General features: G+C 35.5%; 1 pseudogene; it reads left to right on the top strand.

The window, feature by feature from the left end:
- Window positions 1-6,692: 6,692 nt before the first annotated feature.
- On the top strand, window positions 6,693-6,803 carry LOC125473457 (annotated as a pseudogene).
- The last annotated feature ends 8,311 nt before the right edge of the window (window positions 6,804-15,114 follow it).

The raw sequence follows: 15,114 nt of genomic DNA on the forward strand, positions 1-15,114 counted from the left end.
GATGACACCATTTTGAACGTCCTTTTCATTTTACGCTTAGAAATTTTTCCCTTGGCTGAGCATATGAAAGGTATTGAAGTGAAATTTGTAAACTGCAAGTAACTGAATATGGGGAGTTACTGCTTGGTAGTGGGTGAAAATTTTGATCTAACGGAAGTTGAAATTGATTAAATAAAAGAAATTCAAGGAGAGAAGAATGATAGGATAAGTAGGATTCTCCCACGTTGGTTGGTTTCTTATTTTTTAATATATTTTTGTGAGATATTAATATCTCTCCCTCCTAAAATATAGGAGGCACGGGCCTTTATTTTTTTCCAAATAAAACAAAATTTGAATTTACAGTTTTATTTGAATGAGGTATCTGGAGAGGGTCCTCAATCTTATAAACGTGGTGTTTTTAATTATTTTAATGTTTTTTTATTGATTTTTTTATTATTAAGAGAGAAAATCATCCGGAATTATAGGTGGCAAGTGCATCGTGCAAAATGGAGTGGAGTGAAATTCATCCGGTTTTAACTGTTTGTATTTACCATTTGTCTCTTTTTCCGCAAAACTTCTTCTCTTTACAGCTTAACCCACGTGGTTTTAATCCTTTTTTTTTATTTTTTTTATTTCAGTTTTTTTTTATGACAAATTACCCTTGCGAATTTGTTTCTACTATTTTCAGCGAGTTTTAATTTTTTTTGCTTGGAGGGTTTTTTTGTCCAAAAATTTTTGGTGAAGTCTTGAGATACCAAACTCTCATTCTTGCCTTCTAACTGCTCTCCATAACTGCTAACTTTTAGAGGATAATTATCATGATTTTTTTAATTACCATATTTTGTTTCCAATACAGTTTCTGATAAGTTAAATTCTTTTTTACATTTTTGTCCTTGATTTTGAGATTTTTTGGACTTTGATTGTGAAGGAAACAAAGGGACTTTCTTGGCATTTCTGAATGCTTCACCAAACTGGCCTTCTCCCTTTATATATATAGAGGGATTAGCAAAGAAAGTCCCTTATAAACATGCTATAATTTGTCTGAATCAAAATTTCATTTGAAATCAATGCAACAAACAAAATTAATACATAATTCAAAAGGTGGTGTACCTGATTTTGAAAAGCCCCTTGCATGCAAAGCACATAACCCAGGTTTAGCAATGGTGAATGCAGCAGAGACAAAATTAAAACCAATTGTAATCAAATCGAAACCCCAACTAAACACTCGGGGTATTCCAATGTCCTTTCCCAGCAAATGAATTAGAGATGGACCATTGAAGCTAGAATATAAGTGATTTTCATCTTTTCATATCTTTGCAGAACCAAACAAGAAAAATGCAGAAATCAGGTTGTTCAAATTTTAAATTAATGTTGTTTTTTGCTTTAGTAGTTTTAGTAAGCCTTTTAATACTTTCTATTTACATTTAAAGCTATAATTAGATACTCAATTTGATTTCTTATTCGCATGGGAAGAAGGATCAATGAAATTGGCAGTGTTCCAATTAATCCAACCAATTCTCTTCAGGTTTGCTTCTTCATTGTTTATACAAATAGATGGTGATGAATTTTAGGGTGAAAATCTTTTTCAGAACATATTCTTTTCCTAAAATTGAAATTTTTATTGGGTTAGTAATTCATGTTTTCAATTTTCATTCTCTCTCCATTTTCAGTTTTAATCACATATTTGCATTCAATTAATTTTTAAATAATTTTTATGGAATTCGTTGGAGATGATTGAAAATAATAAAAAATTGTTGTGATGGAGGGATGTAGTAGTGTGATGGTATCATGGTCCGACAATATCGTGCTTGAATCCATCTGTAATGTGATGGTATCTCCATAATCATCTCCTTTGTTATGTTTTCTTCGTTAAAGTAGTCTTTTAAGCTACTTTCATGTGTTTTCAGGTTTAAAGGACATATTACATGAAATGATGCAATTTGGAGCTTTTGGAGCAAAACTGAGCTGGAATGTGGTGTATGCAAATGGAGCCCCAGTTTCACCTAATAGTTAAAGTAGCCAGAAATAAAAGGAATAAGTTGATTTTCATCTTTTCATATCTTTGCAGAACCAAACAAGAAAAATGCAGAAATCAGGTTGTTCAAATTTTAAATTAATGTTGTTTTTTGCTTTAGTAGTTTTAGTAAGCCTTTTAATACTTTCTATTTACATTTAAAGCTATAATTAGATACTCAATTTGATTTCTTATTCGCATGGGAAGAAGGATCAATGAAATTGGCAGTGTTCCAATTAACTCTGCACGCACTAACGTGCGTGCGAGAGGCATTTTTGCATCACGGGCGCTACGCGCCCCTAAAGGTGTATTGTGTTAGTTTTTCCCTTTGTAATTGTCAAGATATACTTTAAATGTATTGTGCAAAGAGGAACTTTTTTTTTTATCATGCACGTCCTAAAAAGTTATCACGTTTTTCATTTTTACTTTGTGTAAAGTAATGATTTAAATGTTATTCATGCACTTATCAAACAACATACGATTTTAGATGCAAGTTCCTACCTAAAGCCTATGAACGATAGCAAGTATATGTAAATAAATAAAAAATAGTAGATGAAAACAGTAAGTACTCGTAGCAAAATACAAAACAATTTAAATGTCAAAATATAACTCCTACATAACAATATGTACATTATTCACAATACTCATAGAGTGTATATGTCACTGTTTCTTTTGAAAAGAAAGTTTACATATTGACATCAATGCTGCAATTTCATGATTGATGCTTCAAATTTTCATTGCCAATCTACAAACGATAGTGAGAAAATTAAAAATCAAATAAAAAGAGTTAATTGATAAGTGAGAAATGCATACTGAAAGGTTATCGTTAATAAAGCTGTTACCTATTAGGAATCACCATAATTAGCTGGAATGAAGCAAGACTTCTTTGTATACTACATTCCGTGTAAATACACCTTGTTGGCCTACTATGGAGCCACTTTTTACTAACACGGTTGTGGTTGACTTTGAGACCCCCCTCGATAAAGCCACATATAATTGTCCATGGCTGAAGACATGATCTGGAAGGTAAACGCCTACATGTGGTATTGTCTGACCTTGAGATTTGTTTATAGTGATAGAGAAACTTAGTTTCACTGGAAATTGCTTTCTTGTAAGTTCAAATGGAAGCCCAGCAGTATCAGTACTTTTGAGAGGGATTCTTGGTAAGAAAACTCTAAATCCGGCAAATTGTCTAGTTAGAATTTCAGCATCAATAAGATTTCGGTAAGAACCACGACACAATAATCTTGTACCATTACACAATCCCAATTTCGGATCAATATTTCTTAAAAGCATGATTGGAGCACCTCTTTTCAGAGTTAACTTGTGCGGAGGCAAACCACCAAGTGAGATTGAATTCAAGAACTCTGGCTGATACAAATTCCTTACGTCATCCTCAACTGAATCAAATGAATACATTGTCTCTTCTAAACCCGGAAACATATTGATTATCTTTTCATTCAACATATCAACGTCTTCATTTGTAGGAGTTACCACTGCCCTTTCCACCATGTAAGTTGCATCATTTATATGATCCTCTAAGTCAGGGAAGATTTTGGCAATTAATTGATTAATGGAATGCTCACTCTCCCATGGTATCACCATGCATTCAGGTAGTTTTACCATATCATCCATAATAACATCTTCATTCCCATCACCAACACGAAGTAAAAATTCTGAAAATTCACAATCATTTATGGATCTCATGTTTTGTTTGAGTTTTAAAATCTTTACTTGTGACCAAAATGATGCCTTAACAACACTTGCTTGGATTAGTTCGGACTTGGTTCCTTTCCGGATAACAGGAAGAACTTGTCGAAAATCTCCCCCAAATATCATTATCTTCCCCCCAAATGGTAAGTCAATATCTGTTAAGTCTCTGAACGTTCGATCGAGTGCTTCAAATGCATGACGATGCGTCATTGTTGCTTCATCCCAAATAATTGCCTTTGCCTTTTGTATTAGCTTTGCTAAATCAGATTGTTTACCGATCGAACACATCGATGATGCATCGAGACTAAGTGGTATCTTGAATTTAGAATGTGCTGTCCTCCCACCAGGCAATATCGTAGCTGCTATTCCAGATGATGCTGTTGCTAATACTATGTGCCCCAACCTTCTCAAGCTTGCTAACAATGCGCGATATAAGTAAGTTTTTCCAGTTCCACCGGGACCATCCACAAAAAAAGTTGCATTATCCGATCGTTGAACTGCACCCATTATTATGTTAAACGCACTTTTTTGGTCATCATTTAAGCGTTCAATTGCATCAAGATCTTGTTGTGGAATACATATGGATATTTCATCTTCAATACATCCGGTCATTCCTGAACTTGATTCATTTCCTCTTGTCATTTGGGGCAATAATCTCTCAAGCATTTGATCTATGAAAGGCATAGGAAAATAATCTTTTCTAGTGCTAGAATTCAACTTCCTGTAATCGGTGCAAACACGCCAACTAGCAGTGGGCTTTGTGGGCACCAGCTCATTGTTTTCATTCCTCATCACAGTGATTCCCACCTTCTTAGGCACCACCTGAATAGCACTCACCCATTTGCTATCAGAAATGGGATATATGATCCCCACATCTAACAATTTCAACACCTCATTCCTAACAACCTCCTTCATGTGTGGATTGAGTCTTCTTTGTGGCTCACGTGTTGACTTTACCCCTTCCTCCAAAAGAATCCTATGCATGCACATGGTAGGGCTTATTCCCTTGATATCTGCAATAGACCAACCAAAAACTGATTTGAACTCTTTTAACACCCTAATTAGTTTATCTTCTTCATTTGGGGTGAGATCAGAAGCTATGATAATTGGAAGAGTTTCAAATTCAGCTAGATATGCATATTTTAGATGTGGTGGAAGTGGTTTAAGTTCAAGTTTTGGTGCCTTAACAGTGGAAGGAGTTAGATGTGACATTGATGATTCTAAAGGCTCTAAAAGAGGTGAAACATTCAAAGGATACAATGCTAATGCATCCAAGGCAGCTACTTCTTCCATGAGTGCATCTTCTTCATCAAACTCATCTTGAGATTGACTCAAAACAGTTTGTAATGGTTCATTCGATTGTGCCTGCAAGAACTTAGAGAATACAAGTGAATCAAGCACATCAATGGCATAACAATCAAGGGATGAAGAAGGATGAGAAAGAGATTCAAACACTTTGAATTGAACTGTCTCTCCTAACACTGTCATAGTGAGGAGTCCATTTTGCACATCAATGATGGTCTTGGCCGTGGCAATGAAAGGCCTCCTAAGCAATATAGGCAACTCTCGATCATGTATAGGAGCTTCTTCCATGTCCAACACTACAAAATCTGCAGGCAAGATTAGTTTATCAACTTGAACCAGAATATCTTCTACTATACCTCTTGGATATTTCACGGATCTGTCTGCAAGTTGCAATGAAATGGTGGTGGCTTTCAAATCTCCCAAACCTAGTTGAAGGTACACTGAATAGGGCATTAAGTTGATGCTAGCACCCAAATCCAGCATTGCCTTCTCTACTTTCTTGTCCTCTATGGTGATGTTGATAGAGAAACTTCCTGGATCCTTGAGCTTTGGTGGAAGTTTTCTTTGCAAAACTGCACTCACATTCTCAGACACCACTACCTTCTCATGTGGGCCATACTTCCTTTTGTAGCTGTTTAACTCCTTGAAGAACTTCCCATATGCTGGCATGTTCCTAATGACATCAAGCAAAGGTAAGTTAACATTCACTTTGCTTAGTATATCAAAAATCTCCTTAAATGACTTATCCTGCTTGCTCTTGGCAAGTCTTCCAGGGAATGGTATTGGTGGAGTGTATGGTTTCTCAGCCTTGTGAAGATTTGGTGCTTCAAGTGAGGAAGTAGCATGGCTTGGTTCCTCGTTTGGTTTCTCATTGTCTCCTTGAGTAACACCTGCATTCACATAATCATATTCATTAGTAACTTCATTGCCAACCCTATTATCAATAACCTTACCACTTCTAAGTGTAGTAATTGCTTTGGCTTGCTCTTGGTTCCTTTGGAGTATCACGGGTTGGCTTGGAAACTTTCCAACTTCTCTTTGGTTCAAAGCATCTGCAATCTGCCCCAATTGTGTTTCCATTTTGGTTAGGGCTGCTGAATGTTGTTGGAGAGTGCTATTTGTGGAATGTTGGAATTGCAAAGTGTTTTGGGCTAACAATTTAACTGTGTCCTCAAGCGTAGGGGCAGGTTTTGGTTGGAAATTTTGGAATTGATTGTTGTTCTTCCATGAAAGGTTGGGATGATCTCTCCAACTTGAGTTATATGTATTGGAATACACATCATTCCTTGGCCTTTGGTTGTAAGAATTCATGAGATTCACTTGTTCTTGAACATACTCGGGGTAAGCCTCCCTAAATGGACATTGGTGAGTAGGATGGCTTGGTATGTTGCAAATGGCACACACTTCATTAGTTTTTGGCACCATATTGAGCACGGATTCAAGCTTCCTTTCTAGGTTAGCTACCTGCAACAAAAGCTCATGGTTAGAACTTGTTTCATAGACTCCAACTTTCTTACCCCTTAAATCTTTGTGTTGAGCATTAGACCCCAACATCTCATAAATGTTATATGACTCTTGAGCATTCTTTTTCTTCAATGCTCCACCTGCTGCATTATCAACAGTTGATTGACAATTTTGGGTTAGTCCATCATAGAAAATTTGCATTTGTAAGTGAAAAGATAACCCATGATGTGGACATTGCAACAAGAGGCCCTTAAAACGCTCCCAACACTCATTGAAAGGTTCACCATCATCTTGTTTGAAGTTGAAGATTTGTCCCCTTAATGTGGCTGTCTTTTGAGTGGAAAAGAACTTCTCCAAGAACTTCTTAGCCACGGCATCCCATGTGGTGAGGGAACCTGGTGTTAGAGTCATCAACCAACTCTTGGCCTTATCTTTCAAGGTGTAAGGAAACACTCTCATCCTCAAGTTTGCTTCACTTACTCCCTGCAAAGGTAAACCACTCACAACATTGTAAAACTCTTTAATATGAGCTAAAGGGTCTTCATTAGGTAAGCCATAAAATGAGGGAAACATATGAAAATGTGAAGATTTGAGATCATAGTTTCTAGCTTCTGTGGGCAGCAAGATGCATGAAGGTGAATTTGGTATGATTGGTTGAGCAAAGTCCTCCAAAGCTCGAAGCTCATCTTGGTTGCCCGCCATCTCCTCTTCTCTTTCCCAATCAAGGTGCTCAGATCCTTTACTTGTTGAATTAGGTGAAATCCTTTCCTCTTCCTCACGGATAAAGGATGAACTTGATGGCACAAAGTTGTCCAAAGTGTGGCCCTTTAACCTTTCAATTCTTTGGCCTAACTCAACAAGTCTATTTGACATATACTACCTGAAACAAAGTAACACAAGTGTGAATGAAAGATCAACTAGCAAACAACAATGAAATGAACAAGAATAAACTTAAAAACGTTTGAAAAGACTCAAGGGACTCAAAACAGATTCACAAGACTCAAAACAAGCTAAAAACTCTCAAAACTGCCTAAAAACACAAACTGGGCAGTTTTGACACTAAACTCAACTTTGGACGAAAATTAGGTTTGGACTTGACTCAAAATGCTTCAAAACACAAGATAAGACAGATTCTAAGCCTAAGACTTAACAAAATATGGGGGGGGGGTTTGTATTTGGACGAAATTCAATTACATGGACAGATTATAAAGAAAACAGGTTATAAAGCAAATTGATGTAAACCAATGGATAATGGAATGGCTAAGGGATTCTTTTCCACCCATGAAATATATGCAACTTAACTCAACTTCCAGTTATCAATTCGACAAGTTATGAACCTCGACACTAATCAAAATAGCAAACAAGCAAACAAGCAATTACAAGGGACTGAAATCAGTCCCTGGCAACGGCGCCATTTTTGTTGATGTATATTTCCTTCCTAATGCTAGAATATATTTAGTATAATGGCACAAGCAAGGGTGTCGAATCCACAGGGACTAATTGGACCTATGTAATTACTTGTTTTGCTAGAACTCTAAGAAATGAATCAAACTAATCAAACTAGGCATATTAAGAAATGAATCAAACTAATCAAAATAGGCAGATTTGTTATTGAATCAAACTAGTCTAAATAGGCAGATTTGTTGTTGTAACTTGAAAGCATAAGAAAATGAAATAAACACAAACCAATGAATCAACAACTAATATATTGGGATAGTATCAATGGAAATGAAGCTAGGGATTCGATTTCACCATTGCTCAACTAAGTCCATGTTTGTTAAGTTAGTTTGTACTCATTCATCTACCTATTTCTTGAGTTTGTTTCACTTGGACATGATCAACCATATGATGTGTGGATTTGATCAAATGTCTCTAATCATGAACCTAATTGTGATGTGCAACTTTGGTTCATAATCAAGAGTATGTAATGCACAAGAAACTTTCATAAAACTAAAGGGATTAACTTGGCAGGATGTGTGCTAAACATTCCCTTCATTCATTCACATATCTACCAAGATTATGCATGATGTGTGTTTTAATCTTGGCTACACAACTTTGTGATTAATTCAAATGATGATCAAACATTAAAATCAACACACTAAGTCACCATTAAATCAGAGAATGAAACAAGAAATAGATGGACAAACTGAGCATTCTAACTTAATTACATGGCAAACTTTGCAAGGTTACATCGAATCCCTAGAGGAAGCTTAGTTACAATTCATGTTTACAAAAGATTTGACATAAAAATATAAAACATGAATGAACATAGAATTGATAAGAATGAACCCTTGAAGTAACCCTGATGTCGAATTCCTTGAAGAGTAGCCTTGGTGGTGGTTCTCCAAATGTGGTGCGGATGAACTAGATTGGTTATGGTTGAATGGTTTCTGCCCTTAAGACAGAAATGGACAGAAAATGAAGTGAAATGGGAGAGGTTTTAGTGTGTGTAATGGACTGAAATGAAGAAGAACATGCGGAACCCCTTGTTGTGTCAAATGAGACTTGTTTTATGGAAAAGAATGTGTCTCCAACAATCAGATTGGATCTTGCATTTGTTTAACTCAGATGGCAGAGCATAAGTGATGGAATGATGGTTTTCTGAGGTAGTGGACGCATGGTATGGACAAGGTCTGCAAAGATGTGGTTTGTTTAATCAAAATGCATGTGCCCTTGCTGCAACAAGTGAGTGGAATCTGCAAAGGTGAATTGTTTGTACAAATTCTGGAAAGGTGAAATAGGCACACGGCATGGACAAAGGGATGAGTTGGATTTCTGAAATGATGGCTGCAAGGAGTGGTTTGTTTAATCACAATGCATGTGAATTTCTACAAAGATGAAGTATGAGAAAGATAATGGAATGCACGGAATGGATGTGAGCATGCATGTGAATGCATGCTTTGGTGTTTAGAAATGCATAATCTGACTTGGAACCACATGGGATTTGCATGACATGATTGTGTTTGTTGGTGGAAATATGGCTTAATGTTTTAGGCTAGGGAGTACACGGCACAAGCCATGTGGAATAACAAGAAATCCGCATGTTTTTGCCTTGTTTAGAACCACCCATTGTGACTCTAATGCACCACTTTCCTAATCACATCTTCTCTTGAATTTCAGCAGCCACATTAGTCCTAGATTCCTCATATTTGGACTTCAAATTAATTCCCAAGAACCCTTTCCACGTTTTGAAGTAATGCTCAGCTACCAAAAGGAATGTTTTTACTTTATTTGCCTTCTCATTGATGCAAATTCACCCTTGGCTGCACACTAACACCAAATAATGTAAAATGCAACTAGTTTAATCCAAAACAATCACAAAGACACCAAATAAGGAAGATATAAATGCATGCAAAATGTGACTTATCAATAGAGTTTTAATTTTTATGTCAACTGGATTAGTAGAATTTTAAACTTTTTTAATACCCCTAAACCCTATCATAAATGACGGATGTGGGTTAGACATAATATAAAAAGTTTTTAGAAATGTGTAACCCGTAATAAGAGGCTAAAAAACTACCACATGACAAAGAAGAATTTGTATTCAATGTAGGTTCATTATATTTATTAGTTTGCTCTAATAACTCAACAATGCACATATAAGCTCTAAAATGTTATGATATCCTTAAAATTTTAGTAATTTTGGTTTCTTAGGTATTATGTTTATTAGTAATTTTGGTTCATTAGTTTAAGGATATGATCTTCAATAATTTGTGATCAACACAACTTAAGAAATTTTGGGGTGCTTTGTTGGTCGTTGGGGTGCAAATGGGGATGGGATGATTTGGTTCAAATGTATAAAAAAATAAAAAAAAAAATAAAAAAAAAAAAAAAAAAACAATGCATGTACGCAAGGTTCCTTAACAAAATCATAATTATGAATAACTATTATGATATTCAAAATCCTTCTCGAACCCCGCTGGTGTTTAGGGATGATTTTGGACTACATGGATATTTGAGATTACGAAGAAGATTATGAATAACTAAACATCGGTCAAATTTTTTTTTGTTAGAGGACAGCAATTGTTCATAATTGGTTTGATCTTGGACATAATAACAATTACGAATATTTGTTTTCTTCACATTATCTTCTCGAATTGGGGTTCAACATTAGAAGTTCTTTTCTCAAGTCTCAACATTAAGCAAAATGAAGAAAACAAAAGGCCAAAAGCAAAAAGCCACCTCTTCCGCTGTTATCACCTTCCCTTTTCTTCAATGCTCACTCCCAACAGAAAATCTATGGCAAGAATACACTTTCCCCACTTCCTTTTTCTTCGAGCCTCAACAAATGGGTCTGCAACCAATGCCAACTGAAATAATTGAGGTTAAGCAAGAGGAGTTGATAAAGTTAGCAATTCACAAACCAAATTGAAAATCTAATTCCAAAATTCCAAACACCCACCAAATGGTTTCGGATAAAGTTTTAAAGTTGAATACACGTTACCGATACATAAGGGTACATAAGAATGAGAAGTATGAAAATTTTAAAACAAAGGGCCAATCGTGCTCTTTGGCAAATTGCAATTTAAGTTTGGCTGCTTTTCAGTTTCACTCTACCCTTAGATTTGTTCTTCTTTATGAGTAGACCTTCCAACCCAACATCCATGCACAGATATAATTGTCCCTAGCTACACCAACACGAATCCAAAATCATATATATTGTCCAATGTAAACTAATTCTTAGCTAATTAACATGTTCAAATCCTTATTTTCTCATAATAAAATAACAGAAAATTAAACAACCCAAAAATCAAAACAACCCCACTTGTAGTTTTAGCTCATTAATCCATTGGATAAATTGATGCCAAATTCAATCAGAAAACATACAATTAACAACAACCCAGAAGAGCCATCCAAAAAACCAACAAATTAACCAAAAAATAGCACTTGTACTTTTAGCTTAGTCTTCCAATTGAATCAGATATACCATCAAATTTCAATCAGAAAATAGAAAATTAAGAACCCAGAATTTTCACTCACCTGCTGTGAAACTCGTCCCTGTTGAGCAGCAGTAGGAACAGGTAAACTGGGTGATATATACAACCGATTAAAACACTCAACTTTAGCTGCTTCAGCTACATAACAGAAAAAGAAAAAAAAAGTTAATTTAACTATAATTAAGTAATCTGGTTTAAGATATATACCTCATCCCCAACATTCATTCCAAAATCGATATTGCACGGTATCTTATTCTCAATCTAATACGGTCCACCTACACGTTTCAAAATTCCTACAGTGTCAGTAATGATTTACCCTTTGTTTTGGCAAAAGGCTTTTTGCATACGCTAACATTTTAGTCAACCAATTTACATGATAGGAACCGTAAATTGGCAGCACAACAAAAGAGGATCAACAAAAATCTCGACAATTACCTGAAACTACCATTCCACTTCTTTTCAAATGTGAAGCACTATACATGTTTCACTACCAAATGCTCATATACATGATCAAACCTAAAAAATAAAAATAAAAAATAAAAAATAAAATAAAATCGTTGGAGAATCAGCAGATGAATGACTCACATGCTTTCTATCTTGGCAGCTTAGTTTCAGGAAACGAACATGTGCACAATGGGACCGTCTATGCCTTCAGTTGAATGTGAGTTGAAAAGACTATTCGCAATAGCTTAAACCAACTCGGTCCCTCTCTTTATACATTCCTTCACTAATTCCTCCCTAAATACCATGAAAAAAACAAATCAGAATTTCACCCACTGAACAAAAACCCATCAGCATAGTGTGATAAATTCATTATTTCACTTATGACTGCCACTTTACTGATGGGATTAATCCAAATAAAATCCCAATTTCCAAAAGTAAATTTTCAATTAATTTCTCAAGAGCAATAATTTCAAAAAGCCCAGAAGTATACAAAATATTACCAAAAAATAGAGATATTGAATAAGTAAAGAAAAATAATTTGGAGAAGGGGATGGAGGGGAATCTGTGATGAGGGTCGAAGGCTATGAGATTACCCAGATCGACTTGAAAATGTTGATGCCGGGTCTCCATTGCCGCTTTACTGCAGTTGCAACAATCATGACTTAGTATGTTGCTACAACTGATAAACAACAAAACTTCGTTGCCCATATGTGCGAGAACTAATAGCGACCATCAGAAAGGCTTAAAGTAAAAGCAACCTATTCCCTAACATGAACCAACAAAACTGCATTGCCCAATACATGCGAGAACTGATAGTGAGCATCATAAAGACTCTAATTAAAAGCAATCTATTCCCCAGTATGAACCGAAATACAGTTACAATATCCCAGAGAATCAAATATGTACGATCTACTTACAATGAACTTTGGCAAACTAATTCATATCACACATTCATATCATACATACCTGAGAATGATTATTCCCACCACCATAGCTTTGTTGCTTTGGTATGTGTTTTCACTGAGTAGAAAAGGAAGCATTATTATTCAATTTAGTCCCAACATACGTAAGGACGATTATAATAGTACAAAGAATAAAAATGCATAAATTAGCAAAGACTACTATACTAATCCTAATCAATTAATGAGCACAGATATAACTAATGTGCCCTGTCTCCCATTATAACTAAAATTAAACCCAAATAACACCAGCTAGCCATACAAAGCCACCGGCCACATCAAATACCAGGCACGATTTAGGTAACCAAATTCAGAGAACAGAGTTCAGATAATGAAATTCAAATAAGTCAAAACAGTAGAAAGTCTTGGTAGGACAAAAATCAATAAAATACATAGACTAATGAAGAAAGAATCGGAGAATTTTCAAACTACTAACCCTACAATGTCTCACCCACACAACACCAGATCGCATTTATCTCCACCGCCAACACCGAATACAGATAATTTGAAAACCTAATGGAAAAAGCACGATTAATCGAAAAATGGATTATTATAAACAAAAATTCCCTAAAGCCAAAAAAAAAAAAAAATCCATTGACATAAAAATCTACAAAAATAAATTTGCAAAAGGGATGGCAAAAAAAAAATATTGATGAGGGACTGAATGTAAATGAGACCTCTCCTTTAACTCTTGAAGATCAGTGTTATCAACGTGGGTGTCAAGAAGAGGAAGAGAGCAGTTTCATTCCCTGTAAAAAACGAAGAAACAGAGCATTAACAAACAAACGCGCGAATCTCAAAGGAAATTGGTAAGAAATAATCCCAATTGAGAAAATCAGAAACCATGGATGAAAGTTCAGAAACTCAACAATGATTCCGAACAGAACCTTGAACACCCACATTGTTTTTTTAGCCAATTCAACCGAATCTTTAAACGAAAGAAAGAAATCAGAGAACCCAGTTGAGGAAAAGCCTTATAAACATGCTATAATTTGTCTGAATCAAAATTTCATTTGAAATCAATGCAACAAACAAAATTAATACATAATTCAAAAGGTGGTGTACCTGATTTTGAAAAGCCCCTTGCATGCAAAGCACAGAACCCAGGTTTAGCAATGGTGAATGCAGCAGAGACAAAATTAAAACCAATTGTAATCAAATCGAAACCCCAACTAAACACTCGGGGTATTCCAATGTCCTTTCCCAGCAAATGAATTAGAGATGGACCTAATTAGTGATATGAATTGGTGGAAATTGGATGAAGAATAATTAAATTAAGGTTGAGAAACCCTAAAAGCATGCATTTTGTTGAATGAAAAGTTGAAATCAAAAGCTAAATAGGGCGGAAAGTTGGGGTTAGGGATTTGCACAAAATGGAAAACTTACTTAAATCTTACGATCGGGAGAGAGAGCAGCAACGGCCAGGAGACTGGGCTCCTGAAAGTGGGGACTTGATGGAGAAAGAAATCAACACAAAAAAGAGCAAGAGAAGAGAAGAAAATAAAGAAAAATACCTGAGAGACTGAGAAGAATGAGTTTTTGTGTGGTGGATGGTGGAAGAAAGAGAGAAACTGAATGCAACTGCTCATAGCGGTTCCAAACCAAACCACGTTCATCTTTTCTCCCGTGTAGTAATACTGGTTTTACCATTTTATCCTCATTTTCTTAACTTTTTGGATTTTACTTGTGAAGAAAACGAAGGGGCTTTCTTGGCATTTTTGAAAGCTTCACCAAACTGGGGCTCTCACCATTGGTACTTCTTATCTATTTGTATTGTTCTTTTTTATTTCTGGCTATTTTTTTTTTTTTTGTCTGCATAATCCGCGTCTTATTTTGATAAAAAAATTGCATATTATATGGGGTTTTATGCGGTTGATATGATGTTTGATTGGTTTCTTTGTAACCAAAAATTGTTTTCCCCTCGCCCTTAACGATGGAATGCGGCCCCTTCTTTTTCGACGCAGTCTTTGAATAAGGTCTGAGGTGACCGTGGTGTGCAAATTACTAAGACTCCGAGACAGCGACGATTGGGATGAAGATCAGAGATGCTCAAGTATATATGTTAACAACTTGGCATTGTAAGTGTTTATAAATTCCAATTTGTATTACTGATAAACTATATATACCAAATGTGATTAGGAATTAAATTAAATATAAACTACATGGGGATAGAGAAAGCGATTTAGAGGGAGAAGGTCAGTTTGGTGAAGCATTCGATAATCCCTAAAATACCCTTACTTAATGACTTTGCGTAAATCAAAGATTTAATACCAAGAGTAACGGATAATTGTCCAATAAA

This window comes from the organism of the source record quoted next, unplaced genomic scaffold (genome assembly GCF_019419815.1).
Source record: "Pyrus x bretschneideri cultivar Hongxiangsu unplaced genomic scaffold, Pyrus_bretschneideri_v1 Contig88, whole genome shotgun sequence".
Classification (NCBI taxonomy): domain Eukaryota; kingdom Viridiplantae; phylum Streptophyta; class Magnoliopsida; order Rosales; family Rosaceae; genus Pyrus; species Pyrus x bretschneideri.